Source organism: Narcine bancroftii, chromosome 10 (assembly GCF_036971445.1).
Source record: "Narcine bancroftii isolate sNarBan1 chromosome 10, sNarBan1.hap1, whole genome shotgun sequence".
NCBI lineage: Eukaryota > Metazoa > Chordata > Chondrichthyes > Torpediniformes > Narcinidae > Narcine > Narcine bancroftii.
Genome location: NC_091478.1, coordinates 10,428,687 through 10,452,820, shown reverse-complemented (window position 1 = coordinate 10,452,820; position 24,134 = coordinate 10,428,687). Strand labels below are relative to the sequence as shown.

The window sequence follows — 24,134 nt, the reverse complement described above, 5'->3', positions numbered from 1 at the left end:
TTTCTGAATGGACAATGAACCACAGACACTACCTCACTCTCTTCTTTTGCACTAATTTTGTTAAATGTAATTTATGGTAATATTTGCATCTGTGACACTGCTGTAAAATAACAAACTTCGTGAGGTGTTCATGACAATAAATCCTGATTCTAATTTCAATTTTTAATTTAGACATACAGCATGACAAGAGGCTCTTCTGGCCCATGACCCCAAGCACCAAAATACTCCATAACCTACAACCCTCGTATGTTTTGAAGGGTGGGAGGAAACCGGAGTACCTGGAGGAAACTCATGCAGACATGGGGAGAACGTACAAACTCCTTACAGACAGGGCCAGATTCATACCCAGGTCTCTTGCCACTCTCATAGCATTGCACTAACTGCTATGCTCACCGTGCCCAAATAATATTGATCATTTGAGTATAGTGTCAGGAATTTAGCAACTGGCTTCAAGCCTTAACAGAGTCCTGTTGAATACTGGTGAAACATTTTTTATAATGGTGTCACTCTTCCACAAAGATAAAATTTTACCACGTATAGTTTGCTTCATGTACAGACAACCTCACAGAAAGCAAACAATACCCAGATATTTCACTGTTTACATGTTTTTGTATTTCTTTGATGTGAAGTTTTCCAAAAATAATTGTGTTTTATTCTATTCTGAGGATCAGACAGTAAGGAAACTGAGGCAAATTGTCACACTATTTGTTAATAGCAGAAAACTATTCATTTTTTCTCTGGGTCATTCCCACAAGATTTCAAATTTTATTTCTTGTGGAAAGCAGAATGCATCTGATACTAACATTTTAATGACATTTTCTCATCAAGAATACAAATTTATTTGCAAACTTTGAAGAAGGAGGCTTGGAAATTTATTTTAAACCTACTTTTGGGCACAGGAGTGGGGGAATGAAATTCAGTTGACTTCCAATGCTAAGGTCTCCTTCTCTCATGATAATGTGGTAAATAGAATGTGCTATATTGTTATTAAATATTAAAACAAAATGCAGGGGACAAATTAATTCATTTTGAACATCTTTATTTCATCCAATAGGAGCAGGGGCGTGGGGATTGTGTCATGATTGACGGATTTGTGATCACAGAAAGATCAGCTGTTAATATCTGCAGCTTTAATACAAGTCTGCTGCATCCACAACATTGGTTCAGTAAACAGTTCAAAACTCTCCCTTTCAAACAATGTGCTCAATACCTTCTTTGTTGAATTTCATATCTAACACACAAATAGTTGTATACTTTCAAATGCACAAGTCATGCATAAACTGTTTTCTGGATATGAAATGGAATGAGTATTTTTATGAATATTATGAAGACACATGTGCAATATATTTTTATTTACAGTAAGCTCTAGCTTCCATTACATAGAACAAATCATGAAAAATTTGTATCCAAAATCTTACTCTAATAGAGTTAGAAGTAATTTTGTTATAAAATGTATTATTTGGCAGATTTGGGGGTGAGCTATGACAATAGAACATCTTTTATTTTAATCATTTTTGTTTTATGCTGTTTTCAAGTAAACATATTTCACATATTTCCTTCAATTATTATTGAAAAAGAATTACCCATTGAATGAAATTTGAATTCCTTCCTTTAATGTTTAATGGCTTGACATTTTGATGAAAATGATAGGAACTCAATAGAAAGCTGGGACATCAATTTAAAATTACAATTTACCATTTCATTATTTGATCTTTTTTTTTATTCCACACAAGACCCATTTAGAAAGAATTCACAAGGAAGAACACAATTTGTTCACATTTATATTCATGCATTTTTGAATTCATCATGAATGCAGATGTCAGTTCTGAACGTGGATGTTTCCACATCAAGCACACTCAGTATCAATATTGTACAATATTCCTGCGGCCAGGAACAGAATAAATTCATTCAAACAAATAAAAATAACTACATTGCATCCTCACTACAACAATAAAATGCTTTAATTTTCTTTGCTCTAAATGTAATTATCAACATTTGCAGAATATAAGTTGGTGCCAATATATTGTACCCACTGTGGGATATATTGTGATCATTCAGACTTAATTTGTAAAGCATTGCTCAGAGATAAATTACTTGCATCCATATATTGGTTTAAGGTAGATTAAAAGTGGGTCTTACAGATGTGCAGAGATATGCCTATCAATTAGAGAGCCCATCCTCCTAAAATACCAACATTTCTAATCCATTTTTTTTCGATTGAAGAGAAGGTCATTTCTTTTCAACATTTTGGTCTGTGCATACAGTACATTCTGGGAATAAGTAATAAATATCTTTTACGCTACTGTCCTTTAAAAATACAGCAGGAAAATAAATTGGGGAAATAGAGGAAGGGGTAATGGTGGAACTAGCTTATATTGTCAAAATTCACCTTCCGCTGATATAATGGCACTATGGAAGATACACTGGTCGAACCAAATGTTGTTGACAACAGAGCTGAACCTATTATGACAGATTGCATAATGTTGGGAATGGAACAGAAATTGCACTAACAGGACTACAGCAGAAGCTTTATTATTTATTTGTTTGCATATAACACTAAACTGTAATTGCTTTTTCTTCATTTTAAATTGAAAATGATTGTAAAGGTGTACTTGTTTAAAAGGTTGATTTAAAGAACTGCAGTAACACAATTACACATTTCTGATATTACTTTTTCTAAATGAGTTATTGACCTTGGAATTTTTCATTTATACCACAAGCAAATCATCATTTCCCCACATGGCCTGGTAATAAACACTATCGGTCTTAACAGCAGCCAGTAATTGGGGGAGATAATGAGGTGTTTTCATTGTGCTTATTAAACTTTTAATTTTAGTCTTTTGGTCGTTTTATAAAAATTGCACATTGTTCACATTATCTTTTGAAAGCAAAATCTAAACTAAATTGCATTTCAGATATACCATTCCAATAATTACACCATGTTATTTAGCTGACTGTTTCTTCAGCTTTTATTTTGTTTTATACTACATTCAAAAAGCTCAATAACGCATTAAAAAAACTATTCCATTTTCAACCGATAGGTTACATTTTTAAAACCTCCAGACTTACCTATGTTTCTGTTCAAAAAAAATGTCAACTGGCACCACGTGCAAACCAGTCGATTTTCTTAATTCATCCCCTAGGAATGGATAAGTCTATCAATCTATTAAATTGGAAAGCCATTAGAGTCCCTGGTTTATGTGTTTCAAGCTGTTAACTAGAAGTTGATTGATTGTTGTTCCTTTGATAGGATATGCTGATCTAATCTCACTGTGCTCTAGTTTGCAATAAATTACACAATTCATTTCCTTCATTTATAACATAAAATCACACCTCGAGGCATGCGTGCTCAGAGGCAAAGTGCAAGGATCCTATTTATGGTGTCATTTAGCCAGCAAGCAGCCAACAATCCCGGGAAAAAATCGAAGCATAATCAAGGTGTATGTTTGGAAAATTTATTGTTATAATTTTCCACAGTAATCTTCTCCATTTTCAAAGCACCCCAGCGACATATATCATAATATAAAATAGAAAATGAATAGCGTTTAAAATTTATCGGTCTTTGATTCTCAATTATATGTGTTTATGACTTCATCTGTCTTCAGTGACTTCAACCTTTTCCATTATTGTAGAATATTATTTGTACGGTATCCATTAAATTCACAATCCTGCAGTAATGGCACGCTATAGCGTTTGGAAAAGGAATTTTTGAAAGGGGCTTGAAGAAAGCGAAGCTGTTATGACACAAGAAATTGCTTTATTGATAGCCTCGCCTCTCGCCTGCACATTTGGCAATTTGTAACCTTCCCCATATCTATATTTCAGTGTGACACTGATAAGAACCTTTCTGTCCCTGACCAGATTACAGTTTGTAATGACACACAAAGCTTTCAGAAGCCAAGATAGAGTCCCGTCGAGCTTTCTGCAAGCATGCTAAACCAGTTAGAAGATCAACATAATTTTCATTTAACACTGCAGTGTCATGCATTACCTGAACTGTTATTAAACTGTACAAGTATAATTGCCATCACTGATCTATAAGGACCTTGTGTGCATGTATTTAAACTATGGTCCCATGGCAGTGATAGACTGGTAATTTTGTATATTAATAGATCACTGCATTGTATGGCATTGGGGAGTGCAGGCAGATTGCAAGTTTAAGAATGAATACACCAAAGGTTTCCTTTTGAAAAGACTGATAAAATGACAGCAATACAAGAGAATGTAAATTTTTTAAAGATCTCGTTTAGTATTTAGGGAGAGCTTTCTAATTAAAATTCTACAGCAAGCATGAACAAAATTGTTTTCACCATTAAGTGAGGAGATAGTGTTCTTCCCAATGGCTTTCTCTTAAATGATTGTAATCCTGCCCTACCCTGAGCAAATACCCAACAACCTATACTAGGGAATCATTTTGGCACACTTTTTGTGAAGGTGTACCTTTTGTAATTGCATGTGATTTTCAAGGTATCAGTGGGCATCTTAACCCCTTGCACCTGGTTATCATCCTGACCCCAAACTACTATACTGAGATATTAGTCAGTAATAGGAGAAGGTTCTCCCAGTCCAAAGGCACCCCCACCAGAGTCGCAATAATTGACATTAATTTATGGAATTCATTTAATTATTGTCTAGGATTTCCTGGCAAACAGAGCAAGAAATTGCAGTTGAAATGTATGTCCTGATAGGTAGTTGTGTTGGCTGCTCCTTTATAATCCTGAGGCAATTTCTTTATTACATCATGACTTACAGCATCTGATTATACAGTACTTTACTGATATGAACATTATTATTATTATCCTATCTTTTGATCCATTTTTAAGTTACTCCTGACCTTCTGTCTGGCTCACTCGAAAAAGAATCTCAGGGTTGTATGTGATGCCATGTATATAATCTGACAATAAATTTGAACTTTGAATCTTCCTTGAAAATTCTCAAGAAGTGCTATTAGACCCTGAGTACAAATCCTGATACCTGTTTTAAGATATTGCTTGATCCTAAATAAATCACCTCAGTGTAATACTGAAAAAAATGTTTTCCAATATCTAATGTCCTCTATCTGTCCTTTGTTTAGCTACTAAGATAAATAATTCCCCTACTTCAAACTTTCATATATGTTTTCTTAAAACAGAAGATGCCAATCATGGTTCACAATAGTCTTCAGATTTATTGCTGTGAGAGCCAGTGGTTTCCAGGATGGTATGAGTTGAACTGGAGAATGTATAACTCCAAAGAATGAAAAGGTTCCGTAGGCCAGTTTTCTTTAGGATTAGCAAGATCAGTTAATTCCAAGCGTAATTGTTTACTCGTTTAGGAGCCTTGATCTGAAATATTATCTTTGATGATGCTTCTGTGTCCTGGTTCAAGAAAAAGCCATTGACAGGCATATGGGGAGAATGAAAGGTCACTAAAATTGGGGGTTGTACATAAATTAATTTCACTATGGCCCATCCATTGGCAACCATCTTCAATGTGATAATTAAAAATATATATTTTCAGAGTTTGACTAGTTCCATGGTAGAGACATACTAGATGTAGACTCAATAGGTGTGCCCAATTATATATGCTCAGTCATTCAAATGTGAAGTAATGTACATCAATCAATCTTTATTAACAATAGCAAATAAATTATATTGGTCAATCTGTAGCTTTTTAATACTGTTGATATTTATACAAATTGTCATGCAAAAATGGAAAATGAAAATTACTTGTTATTTCATCTTCAAAACAAAAGGGTTTGTTTCATGGCTTTTTCTCTTTGTAGTTATTTGTACTTATATTTTTCTGCTCCCAGCAATCACTAAGGTCAATTTGATTAAACATCTGTCCCTGATGCATTTATCTCCAGCCATTGTTTTTTTAATATATATATCTGATGTACAAAAGGAAACAAACAGATAAAGTGTTTAAACCTAAGCCTTTGTTATTTTTAAATAATTCTGGAAGTGGGTTGCATTGTAACAGACATCAGAAAAATTCTGTGATCAAAGCAACAAGGTTGCAATTCAACTGTGAGAGTCTGATGCTATTATAACTACCAAGAACACAGTTCTAGAGGTTAATGAATCACAGTAGAACAAGCAATTAAATAATTACCTTTACCTCCCACCACAAATTTTTAATATCATGAGTGAAAAGTGAAATTAGTTTTAATATACAGGCTTAAAGCAACCTGGTGATTATATATAAAAAAGGACACTTGATGCCAATTTTAGGAATATGACATGTTCTCAGGAGATACGAGTTAATTTCAAAGGTCTCTGCCAATCACATATCTAATTTAGAGATGGCAAAAGAATTGTACCATATTGTTGGCTAGGATATTGAATTCAGATGTCAAGCTGATTTGAAATGTTAGGCAAAGCGTCTTCCACATCCATGCCTGTACAAACTAGATGCTTCTGAAAGGACATCTATTTCTGCTGCTATTTTGTGATTGAGGAAATGCCTGAGTTAGGCAAGATTGGTAAAAGCAACTGATGGGTACCATCAAAGCAAGAAATAAAATTTTAAATACAGCTTTAAAAAATATGCTCAGTGTTTGAATTTAGAAAACGTTGCATATTGTACAAAAATGATCTCCCACTTTCATTGAAGACAGAAAATAATGATTTTTGAAGAATTATCTCTTTTTATTTCAGATCACCAACATCCATGGCATTTAACTTTTGACCTCCTTTCAAACATTACACTCATTTATTTCTTCTCCCTTTACCTTTTTATTTCTTTGTTATATCCCATGAAAAGGTTGAAATTCTGATTAGGTGCAATATCTGAAAATTTGAGGAGGGGTTTTTAACAGTTAAAATGTTATTCATGCGGGAGTGACAGTTCTAAGTTTAGAATCGGATTTGTAAATGCCAAGGCAAAAACAGTCTGCTTGTAAGTTGGGAAAAATGTCATTGTTAGGAACCTAGGTTGAAAGCAAACTCCAAATATCACAAATCTGAAGTAAAAATGGAAAAGGTAAGATGAAAGGTAATCAAACTGAACTGTTAACAGTTCCTCCACAGATGCTGTCTGACCTGCTGAGTATTTGCAGCATTTTGTTTTTAATCACAAAGTTCAGTTTCTGTATGAACAACAAGATCATGTCAGACATCATTGATTTGAAAAGCCTAACTGGGCATAGGCAGTGGGCAATGGAGCATATGTGTGCCAAGGACCAGAGGAGAACAGGTGGTGCCAGAGTAACCCAGACCTGATCGGGCCAGGAAAAGAATAATCCAGAATGGGCCAGGGTTATAGACAGTGGGCAATGTCAGCCATTGGAAACAGTACAGAAGGGGACAGTCTAGTAAAACACAAATGCAGCAGAAGCTTGGATCTTGAGCAAACAAGAATCGTGTAGAAACTCGGTAGGTCAGACAATGGGCAGTCAATGTTTCCGATCTAGACGCTTTTTTCAAAATTAAGAAAAATATCAATGTATTTCTTGGAATGGCTGCAATATTGCTTTTAAGGTCCAATGGTCAGATCTCATGTGCAGAGAACTGGAATATCCAAATGGAGTCAGGGGCAAAAACAGGAGATTCAGTTTCTGGCTGCCAATAAATAAGATTATGGCTGATCTTTTACCCTCCATATCACGTTGCTGCATCAACTCCATATATTTGATGCCCTTCATATTTTAAAATTCTATTAATCTATTTCTTGACTATATTTAGTGACTGAGGAAAGAATTCACTACCATTGGGTAAGGAAATTTCATCTCATCTGAATTACTTGACTTGAATTTTGAGACTGGCCTCGAGTTTGGTAATGCTCCCTTGGAGCACCTCTTTAAACTATTTTTTACTGCAATTGGCTTTAAACAGAGGATACAAGATTTTACAAACAGTTCCTTGAAACAGATGCTACACATAGATTTTTTAACTACTGTGTCCAAAAGAGAATTTTTCTTCAATGTCTCTGAACTGAAATGAACCTATTCAGGTACCAGCATGTAATGGTGATCTTTTGACGTGTAGTGGGGCATAGATCTCTACTGTTTTTTTTTAATCTTCCTTTCTTGCCAATATCATTGTTGAATATCACTTTCAACTCACTATTTATTTAAAGAATGTGTATTTTTGATTGAAACTATTCAAAAACAGGAGCTGGTGTTTATGGAGAGAAAGGAATCAATTGCCTCACAAACCACTAACAAATGGGAGCAGCATTCTTGATTACATTTCCGATATTATTTTAGGTAAACTTATGAGCTTACAATAGCGTGGTTGATTTTTGCAGTGGTTTACTCAGCTACTATGTTTATTGGATATGTTTATTTCATTAACACTAAATGTATTTTATAAATAGAACACTGACTTCATTAATGAAAACCTGAATAACTAATAAGAGCTGGATCAATGGTTATTTACTTGTGAAATAAAGATTGAGATTCCAATGCAGAATGTGAATGATGCTGTTAAAGTAGCCAATAGGAATAGAGGAAATAAAGAGTGTCTGGAAAATGCCAATGGATCAACAAACCTGACACTATTTGCTTAATTTTAAGCCACTTTCACAGCATCTATCTCAATCTTCTCTTTCTCTAGAAATCTACCTTGTTTTTATTTTAAATCATGTTAATTAATCCCTTCACTGACTTTTCCTCAGAATGTATTCCATAATGATATAGTTCCTTGATGGACATAGTTTTGTCTAAATTTTGCAATTACTTCTAATTTTCCAACTTTAAAATTCTGATCACTTCTTTCTTAATCCTTCATTAATCTAAACTAATGATCAGAATCAACATTATTACATCCCTTCAAAGCAGAACACATTTTCTTCAACCTGATTTGATTACCTGGTCAATAATTTCTCCAGATTGTGACATGGAGAAAAAAATATTAGAATGAGAAGAAAACAAGAGGTCTTTTTTTTGCACCGAGCTGATATTTTAAGTAATTGACAAGGAATTTTAGTGTTTGTCAATTCAGTATTCTTTTATTTGCCTTGTACCTTAAGGCAGTAACATTCTTATTCCAATGTTGAGAGCATTCATTTCTCTTCTTCAAAGGCAGTCCTCAGGATGAATGATGAGTTGCTTTCATTTGGGTTATGAAGCAAACTTTCTAACTGAAAATCCATCCACAGTTGGACCAGAATGAGATGGCATGATTCCGCCGCCACATACGTCGACTTTCAGCATGTTCTTGAGACACAAACTTCAAGTTCTCAATAACTTCCCACATGCTTTAACTTGAGCAATCATGGTCTAGATATTTCCAGAAGTCAGAGGTAATGACACCTTTCTCCACGATGATTGAATATATCTTGAATCTTTTGCCTGCTTCCCAAGAAGGAGCTCAGAATTGTTGATTCAATTGTCTGGTATGGAGCATGAGAATGACATGACCTACCCAATGAAGCTGACTGAGGGCTTCAATACTGGGAGTGCTGGCCAAGGAGAGGATAATGATACTGGAAGAATTTGGGACCACATACCAGTAGAGAGCCTTACTTCACGACAACTCACTTCAGAGTTAATGTTCTGATTCTTTCACTGCTTCAGTTTGCTTATTTTTCCATATCATCTACAAATGGTTGATTATTCAGCAATAGATTTTTTTATTCCAACCAAAAAAAAATCCTTCTCCTTCTAAAGATGCATGATTGTTGATGAAGTCCCATTGCTCAAGGAATTGATTTTGTTGCCAGAGTCGAAAACACATGGACTCTTCAGTTGGGTGTAAAATTAGAAACAGTGTGAAACAAAGAGGGATATGTCAATGGTAGTGGTTTAGAGACCAATTATACTGCATCACATGGAGGATGTAATTAATCCCAGGTATCCTTTGGTTTATTGCTTTAAACTAACTTTTCCTGATCATCATCCAAGTTAATGTTCCTTTCTGCACTCTATGTATTTTGTATAAGGACATATTTGGACTAGAATTCTGATATTTCAGTGCAGAGGGTGCCTGAACTTTATCTGAAACCAAACACTGACCACGATTAGGCCCTACTAGCTGATGTCACAGATAGCCTGCTTGATCCAGCAGCCAGCAGGCACATGCAGTGTCATCAATGGAGTTCCATGTCTCCTTAACACATTAAAAGTGATCAAATGGCACAGTCTTGTTTCAGGTTTAGTTCAATGCAAGCAAACCAATCTGGTTCATTCCACTGCAGTTCATAGTCTATTGCCTTACAATAGGTCCTCTTTAAAGGACTAATTCTCATCAGCCAACATCAGTGCATATAATCTTGACAGATGTGTATCATATATACACACACACAAATATATTCACACACACACACATATATATATATATATTTGTGTGAGAGGGTGTGTATCTATCTAAAGCTGTCCCTAGATATCCAGGGATATTTGCTAATGTTGGTGGGGGAAGGGTGTGGGGGGCAGTTTCAATTAGATTTACAGAGGAAGAGGTGATTGGCACACAGATTGGGGCAGCTAGTAGGGAGTTTGTGTGGAAGGACAGGCAGATAGGGCAAAATTGCAGCCATTGGAATAGTTGTGATGTAACAGGGACACAGTCAAATAAAGTAACAAATTAATGACTAAGGGGTTTGTACTTAAATGCACACAGCATAAGAAATGAAGTGGATGATCTTGTAGTACAGCCACAGATTGGTGTGTATGATGTTGTAGCCATCATGGAGATGTGGCTAAAGGATGAATGTCATTGGAGGCTAAATGCCGAAGGATACACAGTGTATTTAAAGAATAGGCAGGTAAGCAGAGGGGCTTGTGTGATTATGTTGGTAAGGCATTAAATCAATAGAAAGAGGTGACATAGGATCAGAAGATAGAGAATCATTATGGGTTGAGTTAAGAAATAACAATGGTAAAAATATATTATTGGCAGTTATCCAAACAGTAGCACACATTTTCTCTATTCTCGGCGACACTAGGTATTATTCTATTTAGTAGAATCCTAGCGAAGATTTTGCCTGCAATGGAGAGCAACGTGATTCCCCTGTAGTTTGAGCAGTCTGATTTCTCGCCTTTGTTTTTGTACAGGGTGATGATGGTGGCATCACGAAGGTCCTGAGGCAATTTTCCTTGGTCCCAACAAAGCTTGAAAAACTCATGCAGTTTGGCATGCAGAGTTTTGCCGCCAGCCTTCCAGACCTCTGGGGGGATTCCATCCATACCTGCTGCTTTGCCACTTTTCAGTTGTTCGATTGCCTTATATGTCTCATCCTGGGTGAGGACCTCATCCAGCTCTAGCCTTAGGGGCTGTTGAGGGAGCTGGAGCAGGGCGGAATCTTGGACTGAGCGGTTGGCACTGAAAAGAGATTGGAAGTGTTCTGACCATCGGTTGAGGATGGAGATCTTGTCGCTGAGGAGGACTTTGCCGTCTGAGCTGCGCAGCGGGCTTTGGACTTGGGGTGAGGGGCCGTACACAGCCTTTAGAGCCTCGTAGAAACCCCTGAAGTTGCCAATGTCCGCGCTGAGCTGGGTTCGTTTGTACTTAAATGCACACAGCATAAGAAATGAAGTGGATGATCTTGTAGTACAGCCACAGATTGGTGTGTATGATGTTGTAGCTATCATGGAGATGTGGCTAAAGGATGAATGTCATTGGGAGCTAAATGCCGAAGGATACACAGTGTATTGAAAGAATAGGCAGGTAAGCAGAGGGGCTTGTGTGATTATGTTGGTAAGGCATTAAATCAATAGAAAGAGGTGACATAGGATCAGAAGATAGAGAATCATTATGGGTTGAGTTAAGAAATAACAATGGTAAAAATATATTATTGGCAGTTATCCAAACAGTAGCACACATTTTCTCTATTCTCGGTGACACTAGGTATTATTCTATTTAGTAGAATCCTAGCGAAGATTTTGCCTGCAATGGAGAGCAGCGTGATTCCCCTGTAGTTTGAGCAGTCTGATTTCTCGCCACTCATTTTGGATCTCCCGGAGTTTGCGCTGAAGATGGCTGCATGCGCGATGGAAGGCTTGTTTCTTCTCTGGACAGGACGGCTTTGTAAGGTGAGCCTGGTGGGCAGCTCGCTTCTTTGCCAGCAGCTCCTGGATTTCCTGGCTGTTATCGTTGAACCAGTCCTTGTTTTTCCTGGAGGAGAAGCCCAGTACCTCTTCAGTGGATTGCAGTATGGATTCTCCCAGAATCACAGTGCAGCTTTTGCGCAAACAGAGGAACTACTGACATGGTCTTTGCCTTCAGACAGCTCCAAGAAAAGTGCAGAGAACAAAACAAAGGACTCTACATCACCTTTGTTGACCTCACCAAAGCCTTCGACACCGTGAGCAGGAAAGGACTTTGGCAAATACTAGAGCGCATCGGATGTCCCCCAAAGTTCCTCAACATGATTATCCAACTGCACGAAAACCAACAAGGTTGGGTCAGATACAGCAATGAGCTCTCTCAACGCTTCTCCATTAACAATGGCGTGAAGCAAGGCTGTGTTCTCGCACCAACCCTCTTTTCAATCTTCTTCAGCATGATGCTGAACCAAGCCATGAAAGACCCCAACAATGAAGACGCTGTTTACATCCGGTACCGCACGGATGGCAGTCTCTTCAATCTGAGGCGCCTGCAAGCTCACACCAAGACACAAGAGAAACTTGTCCGTGAACTACTCTTTGCAGACGATGCCGCTTTAGTTGCCCATTCAGAGCCAGCTCTTCAGCGCTTGACGTCCTGCTTTGCGGAAACTGCCAAAGTGTTTGGGCTGGAAGTCAGCCTGAAGAAAACTGAGGTCCTCCATCAGCCAGCTCCCCACCATGACTACCAGCCCCCCCACATCTCCATCGGGCACACAAAACTCAAAACGGTCAAGCAGTTTACCTATCTCGGCTGCACCATTTCATCAGATGCAAGGATCGACAATGAGATAGACAACAGACTCGCCAAGGCAAATAGCGCCTTTGGAAGACTACACAAAAGAGTCTGGAAAAACAACCAACTGAAAAACCTCACAAAGATAAGCGTATACAGAGCCGTTGTCATACCCACACTCCTGTTCGGCTCCGAATCATGGGTCCTCTACCGGCATCACCTACGGCTCCTAGAATGCTTCCACCAGCGTTGTCTCCGCTCCATCCTCAACATCCATTGGAGCGCTTTCATCCCTAACGTCGAAGTACTCGAGATGGCAGAGGTCGACAGCATCGAGTCCACGCTGCTGAAGATCCAGCTGCGCTGGGTGGGTCACATCTCCAGAATGGAGGACCATCGCCTTCCCAAGATCGTGTTATATGGCGAGCTCTCCACTGGCCACCGTGACAGAGGTGCACCAAAGAAAAGGTACAAGGACTGCCTAAAGAAATCTCTTGGTGCCTGCCACATTGACCACCGCCAGTGGGCTGATATCGCCTCAAACCGTGCATCTTGGCGCCTCACAGTTTGGCGGGCAGCAACCTCCTTTGAAGAAGAGCGCAGAGCCCACCTCACTGACAAAAGGCAAAGGAGGAAAAACCCAACACCCAACCCCAACCAACCAATTTTCCCCTGCAGCCGCAGCAACCGTGTCTGCCTGTCCCGCATCGGACTTGTCAGCCACCAACGAGCCTGCAGCTGACGTGGACTTTTACCCCCTCCATAAATCTTCGTCCGCGAAGCCAAGCCAAAGAAAGAAGAAAGAAGAAGGAGAAGCACACATTTATTTCAATGTTTAATATTAGAAGTGTTTTGGGTCATTATTTAGAACTTTGGTGATGTTTTTGTGACCAGAAATAAACCATAGAACTTAACTCTTGTTTTTAATCATTGAACCTTGGTAAAATTGGTTTGCTTAATATTGTTTTACTTTAAGTTGCACTTTCCAAGAATGTATCAACAACGTTAAGTGAGGACCTGCTGTACACAGGTTCTGGAAATCTTCAACATTGATTCCAGACCACCATTTTGTCTCAGCACATCAGGTTAACTATTGTCATGGAAACCTGCTCTTGATTGTCACCACTGTTCTTCCTCGGTTGTAGGGTTGGAATTCCTGTAGATCAAATAAAATTCAGAAGAAGCTTTGAAAGCAGCGAAACACAAAAATTACATATGGCAAAATCATCTACAAAAATGCCCAGCAGGCTTTCATCCAGCTTAATTCAACAGAACCTACCAAAATGTAAAGAATTATGGTTTTGTAGGTTAAACATTCCGCAACTGCAAGCATAGTATGACTAGAATGCTGGATTGTAAATCACAGAAGCTGCTGCGAAGGACAGAAGTAACAAAAACATTACACTTCTAAAATTAATAAAACATTTAAAACTACATTCAAAACTGCATCTATGCACTCATCTGAAGGACTATATAAGCTGAGCAAGAATACTGTGTACTTTGAGTGAGGTTCCGTGCAGGGAATGAGTGACATTGTTTACTCTTTGTACTCCTCACTCCCGCTAGCGTAGGACAATAAAGAAGTGATTGTATGCTCTTTGGTTCTGCTGTTTGTTTTACTACAGCACAGGTTGATTTTAACATTGGCATAGTCAGCAGGACCTTGCTGGTATACCTGAGTACCTACGGACTGAGTAAGTTGCAGACAATGTTCAGGAGGCCAAAAGGAGAAATAAAGGCACCTTCATATCCCTTGTGACTGACATACAATATGAATGTTTGCCCTGTGACGCTGCCGCAAAATACCGAATTTCATGACTTGTTCATGAAAATAAATTCTGATTCTGACTCCTACATCAGCCTTCAGGAGCACTGTGGTCCCTTATCTGAGGTAGACTTGGTTCCCTGCCAAAATTCCAAAAAAGAACCAGAAAACATAAGAAGGAAATGTATAGGTTAGTAATCATTTGTTTGGTGATGACTCATTGGAATAAGAGTTTGAATGGAATAAGTTCATTTGGAAGATTACAGTACTATAGGGTTCGTTTGGAATACATATGAAATAAGCACAGACTGGGTTAGCTGAATCAGGGACTCATTTAAGGATTCTTACTTGTGCACTTTATTGATTTTTTTATTCTCTGTATTACACAGTTTGTTTACATTTGTTATCTGTTTACAGTTCTTTATTTGTTTACATGAGTATGCTTTTTTGCAGTACTAAATTTTTAAAATTTAAATTTAGACGTACAGCCCATTTCGGCCCACAAACCCGTGCTGCCCAATTACAACAGATTGAACTACACCCCCGGTACATTTTTGAACAGTGGGAAGAAACTGGAGCCCCCAGGGAAAACCCTTGCAGACACGGGGAGAATGTACAAACTCTTTAAAGACAGTGCAGGATTTGAACCACAGTCCTGAGCACTGGCGCTGTAACAGCGCTGTAACCACTATACCGATCATGCCACCATAATAAGTGGTCATTCTGCCTTGCCCACAGAGAAAAGAATCTCAAGGTCATATGTGATGTCATATATGCATTCTGACAAGAAATATGAAATCAAATATGTACCTATTGAGGTGTGAGAAATACCAATTTAACAAAGGGTATCATTAACTTTAGTGTCGAATGGTTTAGGAGAAGAGGCAGTGCGAGATAGACCACAGAAGCTGCTGAGACAACAGCAGTGGCTTCAAATCCATGCAGGAAACTTCCTGTTACTGGTGAGAAATATTTTAAAAGAATTAGCTTTTAATTCTAGAAACTTGCTCATGTTTATCAGTAGGTGGGAACCTACTGATGTCTTGGAGCAGCTGCACAAAAACGGGATGCAATAAACAACCTTGAAAACCCAGCTGCTTGGATCTCCAGTTTGCTGCTATCTATGTTGGCTAAGCTCCCAAGAGACCTCAAGATTTGGTAGAGACAAAAGACCCAACATGTAAAGACTATAGCACTAAGCTCATTGCTGGACCCAGAATGGGGAAGATATGGAGGGGGAGGCAGAGAGCTGAGACTCTTCAGGGAAGGCACTCACTGGGGTCCAGTAACAGGCGTTAATGTGTCATAGCCCATAGAAATTCAGAATCTGAGACTTTGCCGCTTTCAATTCAGTGAAAGATTGAACACCCATAATCCACATTACAAGTTGATTTTGCTGTGTTTTCCCCTCTATCCCTTCATACTCTAATATTTGTCTGTATCACTTTAGAGGTGCTGAAAGTCTTGCACATCACAAACTTACTTCACCTGTCTTTACATTCAGGAAATTTTTAGCAGACCCTTTGAATGATGCTTGTTTGACTGCCTGGAAACAAAGAACACTCCTCCTTGGGTTAGCCAGAATTAATTCCTAAATTAGTCCAAAAGGATGGAATAGACCAGTTTCTGTGGGAATACTGTACTATTATCAAGATGCTATTCAGTGAACACATAGTATGTCAGCTATCATATTAGAGCAATGCATTCATTTTCTGCCAAATGATGGACGATACCTAATGTGTGGCACATCATAGTGAGGTCAAACCTATTGAGAGTGGTGTTCAAAAATGAAAATAGAACTCCATAGCCTTTTCACAACTCATGCAGTTAGGTCTTGTACTAGTTTCAAAATGTCCCTGATACTCAAAGGCATTTAAAAACAGTTGGCATAGATGTAGCTATTTTTAAATAAATATTTAAATTGGTTAAAACAGATTAATTAATTTTAAAACATATTTGTTTTTTTTTAAATTACTTTCACTTGCCTTTCCATCATTTTGGCAGCAGGTTCAGGAACTAGCAACAAAATGTATGACCCAGCCGAGGAACAAGGTGGACCTACTAAGACTCCACAGAACCACTGGGTATCTGTTAACATAAGCTGGCATAAAGTTTCATCTGTATTTTTCTTCACAAAAAAAATAAAAATGCACTATGATGAAGATCTTTCAAATTTATTGAAAAACACAAGACTTCAAAACAGAAAAGAATCAAAGGTGAACCTATTAGTATAGAGCAAGAACTCACAATCATTCCTTTAATGGAATCTACAGAGCAAATCCATTCTCATATACCATTTGTCACTTTCTGCAGAAGGTGATCAATATCTTGTTTTGAAATAAATATTATAATTGTCACAAGAAGTTACAGAAACTAGAATCATATTGGAAGTATAAAACAACTTGTACTTATTAAACAAAAATTTATTCTCTTCAAAAGGGGTTAAAATAACTTAAAATTATTCTTTTCCACACAGCTAATGGTAAAACTTTTAGCAAGGGCTACAGTGCACCAATTTACCACCAAATGTGGCCTGGTATTTCAATGGATTTGGTACAGATTCAGTAGCCAAAGTTTTTCATCACCTTGTGAAGATTTACTGTGTTACACAATGATGCTGAGCTTGCTCCAGTATAAAAGCTAGAGCTTTAGTCTTGAAGAAATTTGTTCCAGTTAAAGGAATAAACCAGGCAGTCCCATGGAAGTAATTAGATTTTTGTGTCCCCTGACAAGTGAACAGGTGCTTTATTTCCTCCCAGTCCTGGAACAATATGCACAAGCTTTGCATGCAATTGCAAAAGATTAAGTGGCATTTTGTGTAAACAGAAGCAATGACTGACTAGTTTAAGTAAAGCCTGGTGGGTGGAAGTGAAATGGATGGTTACCCTCTGTCCCCCACAGTGTCCTCTCCCCAAGATGATCCTGGAGGGGTAACGGTGCAATAGTGAAAGCTACAACATGGATAAACAATTCTTAGTGGGCATCTGGAAAAATATATATATATTTTCTCTGAAGAGGTAAATTTTGGCAACAGCTGTAAGAACATTTGTATCTGAGAAACAAGACCACATCTAGTAAGTTTCGGGGGGGGGGGGGCACTGTAATGGAGGATTAAAACCATGTACCCAGATGCTTTTTGCTTATGTGGAACTGACGACACTGGGTCCACACGCAGGTCACCTTATGTGTCTAACATACTACCCTCTCCATCTGCTGTTCACGCCCGCCCTATAAGGCAGCAGATTTCCCAAACAGACAGGAGGGGGGATGATGTAAGGGTAGAGATGGAAGGGATAGATACCCTTCCCATGTGGACCCAGGGGAAAATACCCAAACCCCTGCTTATGCTCTATGGCCTACTCCCTCTGTTGGATGGCCTCCACCTCCTCCCCTAGACTGGGTGGAGGACCCTGTGAGTCAAAGTGGGAACAGGGGTCAGAAGGAGTCAATGATCCGTGATTTCTCTGTAAAAGAGCTGGCTGCCATTGGAGATCGATTTAGGCAAAAAGCAGGGGAACATCATCCCCAGCTGCTGAGTCCTCCTGGCCCAGCTGTGCTTTCTGCTCCCACTGCTGCTTCTATCGAGCTGGCTTCTCCTGCTCCAGTTACTCATGATGAGGTAAAACAATGGGTTAAACAGGCTCTTAAAGATAACAATAGCATGTGGTCCTGGAAGCCCCCGAACCCTTCTGAAGCCTCAAGGTGTGGGCAGGATTCCCGTGTCTACTCCATCGAGACACGGCGCACACACGGGGATCCGCGGCCCTACATACCGTTAACAATCCACTGGGGTGGGGGTAATGATCGCCAATACTTGGCTTTGGTCGACACCGGTGCAGAGCACTCGGTGATTCCTGGTAATCCCGACCTCTGGACTAGACCGGCCTTTCATATAGAGGGGTTGGGAGGAGCGGTCACCCTGGCAAAGGAAATAAAAGTCTGTGCCATGGTGGGTGATAGCCCTTCCCCTGTCTGGTTACATGCCCTGGTGGCTGCTACTGACGAGTGTATCCTGGGTATTAATATGTTGGCCGGTATGGCCCTTAATACTAGCCAAGGGGGATTTGAATTTGGAATTCGAACTATTACAAAAAAACTAGTAGTGGGTCAGGCTAAGTGGGATCCTGTGATGGTGCCAGCCCCCATGAAACCAGTGTGCATTCCACAATATCATCTCCCTGGGGGGCAGGAAGAGATTACTGCCACCATCGATGCTCTGCAAGAAGAAGGGGTAGTGAGGCCCGCAACGTCGCCCTTTAATAGCCCTGTTGGGCCGGTCCAGAAGCCAGATGGCTCCTGGAGAATGACAGTTGATTATCGTTTTTTGAACAAACATGCCCCACCACTTGCTTCAGCAGTTCCGGACATTGTCACCCTTATTGAAAACATTGCTACTGGGAACTCAGGAACATGGTATGCTGTCATTGATCTCTCTAACGCCTTCTTCAGTATTCTTATAGCTGAGGATTCACAGGATCAGTTCGCCTTTACCTGGAAGGGGCGCCAGTATACCTTCATCCACCTTCCAGTATCGCCTTCCCTCTCAATTCACCATTATATTGATGATGTGGCCTCCTGGAGCCTCTGGCAGAAACAAGAGGGTCGCCGAGTCCCACTGGGATTCTGGTCACGTACCATGCCCGAGGCTGCCACTCGTTATTCTGTTTTTGAACAACAGTTACTAGCCTGTTACTGGGCCCTGCTAGAGACTGAAAGAATGACAGGTGATGCAGATGTTCAATTGCGACCTGCACTTCCTATAATGAATTGGGTCCTGGCTAATGATGCTAATCTAAAGATCGGGCGGGCTCAGCAGTCTTCTATTGTTAAATGGAAGTGGTATATTCAGAGTCATGCGACCAGAGGGCCTGAAGGGGTGGGCCACGTACACGAACAAGTGGCTTACCATCCCAGGTCAGGAACTCACTTATCGGAGGAGGGGGATGGTGGCTTCAGTCAGTATGCTGAGTTGAAGGCAGTCACTTTACCACTAGATCCCCATGATCACCCTCTTCGCCTGTTTACTGATTCCTGGGCTTTGGCTAATGGACTTGTGGTATGGATGCCTGATTTGCAAAAGAACAACTGGATGATACATGACCGCCCAGTATGGGGCAAAGAGTTGTGGCAGCTGTTGTGGGATGCTTCCCACCATCGTGAGATAACCGTTTATCACGTTGATGCCCATACCAATATGGCGACTAACATGGCTCAACATAATGCAGTAGCAGATCAGCTTGCCACTATCAGCTGAGCTGATACCGTCCCCCTGGCTCGATGGGCACATGAACAGAGTGGTCATTTGGGGGAGAAGGGATCAGCTATGTGGTCCCGTACACATGCTTTATCCGTCCATCAGGATGATGTCCGCATGGTCGTACGTACATGCCCAGAATGTCAGCTTGTGAAGTTCCATACCATTCCACCTGGTCCACATGGCCGAATAAAATGGGGTGCTCACTCAGCTGCGGTCTGGCAAATTGATTACATAGGCCCCATGCTAGACTGTATGGGTAAATATTATATCCTAGTAATGGTTGACACCTTTTCGGGCCTGGTTTTTACTTTTCCCACCAAGACGGCTGACCAAGCTAGCACTATCCAAGGACTAAACCATTTGATTTATCGTTATGATGTTCCAGAGGAGATTCACTCTGATAATGGCTCGCACTTCTCCAGGAAAGCAATCTGTGATTGGGAAAATGACAACGGTATTTTATGGATCCACCATATTCCTTATTACCCGCAGGCTGCCGGGTTAGTTGAACAAATGAACGGCTTACTGAAGGAACAAATTCGTTTGGAAACATCACTGGGGACCCAGAAGGGATGGTGCCATGTGCTGCAGCAGGCAGTCGACAATTTGAATCATCGCCCTTTAAAAGGAGGTACACCTTTCCACCGACTTCTTCACGCTTCTGAACTACAGCCTATTCCAGAGGAAAAACAGTCATTGCCCCCCATCCCCGAACTAGAGAATGTTGGACAAAAGGTATGGGTGGCACCACCAGGTAGTGGCCCTCCTGTAAAAGGGGAAATAGTGACACCTGCCCAGGGTAACACTCGGTGGGTAGCTATTGAGGGACAGGATGATTTAGTCTGTTTAAACACTGAACGCTTATGGTATCATGAGTGACATGTGTCAGGCTTCTTTGTTCCAGGTTCTCCATTTTACACTCCTGGTGATCTGGCTTAACAGCTGCTTTGATGCCAGCAATTGGATTTGTAATGTCGAGGACGTTCCAAGGGAGTTCCCCGTGGGAAACACGGTCCGATGCATTACACCAAGGAAGTCCTCGGTCACCAGCCTCAAGTGCAGCTTATATAAATATGTTATTGTTCAGCATGTTTCAAAATCTGTTCGTGAGCTCCAGTACCTGGGTATTGTGGCCAACAAGGATAATTTGAGCCTTGGTTGGAATCCTTTCTCATGGCTAACTGCTACATTTGGGGGAGTGGGCCACACTATCCTCCGTTGGTTGCTCGCGTCATTGCTTATCTTTGTAATTGTTGTTTTGATTTCTCTTTTTTCGCTCCCTCTGTACTCAAATACTGGTTAGGCCTCGCAAATGACAGATTGTGACCAAGGGGTGGGATGTAATGGAGGATTAAAACCATGTACCCAGATGCTTTTTGCTTATGTGGAACTGACGACACTGGGTCCACACGCAGGTCACCTTACTTTCAGAACTAGCAGATGTAATTAAACTCAGCCATGGGGACTTATCTGAAGATACACTTTGAAATGGAATTCCACTGTGAGGTCCAGGGAAAGCAGTTGTCAAATGCAACACTCTGAAATTGACGAATTGGTCACAACCTGTCTTGCTCGAGAAGTTTTAATAAGTCTTTGTATCTACGAGATAAACCAGGAAATTATAACATCCTGGTTCCATAATAATTAATCTTCTAAATTGTAGAATGTAATGTTCAGTTTTGATTTTGACTGACAAATGTTAGAGGGAGTGGGTGCATGATTAATTGTTTTTGGGGTATAAAAGTCTGTGGTCCTGCTGCAAGTTTAGACTCTCCGAGGGGTGGGTACACCCCTTGTCAAGAAGGAAGAACAGCCAGAGTCCGAGCAACGTCCCGGTCAGGGGAGGTGGAGAAGCTGCTACCAGCGCCCTGACAACCTACTACAAGTGTGCAGTTGTTGCCTCGCTTCGGCAGTTGGGACCAGTCCAAGCGTTGATAAGTATAGTTGGGAAGGGCTTGCATATTGTAGTGTGAAATCAGCTTTTGAATTAGTAATAAACATTTGTATAAACTGAACTGCTCTCGGTGTGTGTGTCTATTTTCTTTCGGTAGCTCAAACACTGTGACCAATCTAAAATGAACAAAATGAGAGGTATAAGTTTACCCAAGACAGGCACAAATAAACAAAAGGTGTTACCTGAAGCATGTAATCCAAATTATTATGATATTTTTGCACAAGTTTGTGCCAGACCCTCTGTTAAGTGACACAGCAAAAGTAGACATTGATCTTATTTTTCATCAAAGCCTTTCAGAAATATAATGGAGTTTGTAGGTTAATTAGTCACATGGGTGTATTTGGATAGCACTGGTTCATGGGCCAGAAGGGCCTGTTACTGTGCTGCATCTCTAATATAAAACTGATCAACTGATGAAATGAAAGATGTACACTGAGTAACATTGCAAAATTTGCACAGTGGTTCCACTTTTATTTCAGTATAATTATCTTCACTTCATGTTCTTCGTTATTACCAGATGCTTTTTTTAAACTTCATGACACAACTGAATTATGTAATATCAGCAAGCTTGCAAAACAATAAAGGAAATTATTTCCTTTTAAAACAGTTAATCAATCCTAAAAAAATGTGCAATTGCTGTTAATTAATTGAAGGCAGTGCCTAGATTTTCATGAAATGATCCTGCAACCTGCAAATGGGCAACAGAATATCTATTTGAAGGCAGTTGTGATACTGAACTTAATGGTCTGTTGATGTGTTATCAGTGCGCAGGATTTTGAACTTGTGAGATTTATTGGACTTGTTTACCATATCCAGTTTTATATTATTGAAAATGATGTGCTCTTAAACTGGTGTCTTTAAAGTCACTATATCCAGTTACTTGCCTGTGCATAACACAGCTCATTTCTCATCCAGAGTTCGAAGTCCATTAAAAAGAAAGAAAATGTTTTGGTTGTGCAGTTCTCAATCAAAGCAAATTGTGGAGAAACTGAGCAGAATTAAGTAAGGGCAGAGGGATAAATGAAAGTAACATGAGGGCTTTAACCCTGTGGGACAATTTCAAAATATCAACACAGCTGCAGTCAGACAGGATTAACAGATAAGGAACTATTTGCTAAATAAGAGATAAGAACAACTTGAAGTCCAAACACGTGATATCTTAAGAATTCAGCAATTGCAGTTGGTTACTGTACTTACAGTGTGTGTGCTATTTATTTTAATCCTGTACCTGTCATAGCCCATAGAAACTCAGAATCTGAGACTTTCAATTCACTGGAACATTGAACACCCATAATCCACGTTACAAGTTGACTTTGCTGTGCTTTTCCTTCTATCCCTTCATAATCCAATATTTGGCTGTCTCACTTTAGAGGTGCTGGAAGTCTTCTTGCACATCACAAACTTAAGCTTCAAAGCCATATTTGACTTTTAAACTATCTCATCATTGCAACTTATTATTTTAACAATAACACCTACTTGAATATATTTTTCCACTCAAGACCTAGGAAGAAGATTTAGCCACTAGGCATGTGGAAACTTTCACTACTTGGGAAGATGATGGTTGACCTGTGACTTCATGATTTCCTTCTGATCAATTTGCCTCTAAATTTTAATTATGTATAGAACCTTGAATATCAGAGAATTTATTTGAAACTATGACCTATCATTTAGATAGTTAAGAAAATCATACAAACATGCTGCTTAAATTTTAATGTGCAATGTATCAAAACAATTCAAAATCCTAAAATTATTGCTACCATACACATTTCCATACTCGTGCTGAATTCATTCCCATTGATTCATAAGATGATTTGTTATGCAGAACAATATACATTACAACTTTTAAAAAGCAGCATCAGGAAATTAGGTTCATTGCTTCAGAGAGATTATGCATCTATCAAAGAGAATGTTTTTAATTTGTATTTATATCTCTTCTTTCTCTCCTACTCTTCAAAGATAAAGATAATTATATCCATTATATATTTTTAAAAGAGGTTACAAACCACTGCAAGATTACGAGAAGTACTATCAGTGTTTGACAGCCACAAATACATATTACTGAGTGTTATACTCTATTTTCTGCTGCACCACATTTCAACGTTCATCTCTTTTAGTTCTGTGATTATCAATTATTGATTTTTATATTGTGCTATTTTGTAATTTTTCTCCGAGTAACTCTCTTTCAACTGCATTGCATTCCATCTCTCACATTGCTGTTCTTATCAAGTTCCATTCTTATCTACCCAATTGCATTGGAGATTTTTTTTTGTTTCTTCCTTTGATGTCTTACCTCTGGAGACCACTAGACGAAAACAAATCATGTGGGCTGAAGCAGGACCTCATTTGGAATAGTGTATGCAGATTCACTTTTCAGTCACCCATCCAGTTGCCCCG

General features: G+C 39.4%; 1 long non-coding RNA gene across 1 annotated transcript in view; it reads left to right on the top strand.

Annotated features, from left to right (window-relative positions):
- LOC138744144 (uncharacterized) overlaps positions 1 to 21,801 on the top strand; it is a 57,448-nt gene extending 35,647 nt beyond the window's left edge. The window contains exon 3 of the long non-coding RNA XR_011345317.1: positions 20,691 to 21,801. This is a non-coding gene — a long non-coding RNA (uncharacterized lncRNA). The remainder of the gene's footprint in view (positions 1 to 20,690) is intronic.
- The last annotated feature ends 2,333 nt before the right edge of the window (positions 21,802 to 24,134 follow it).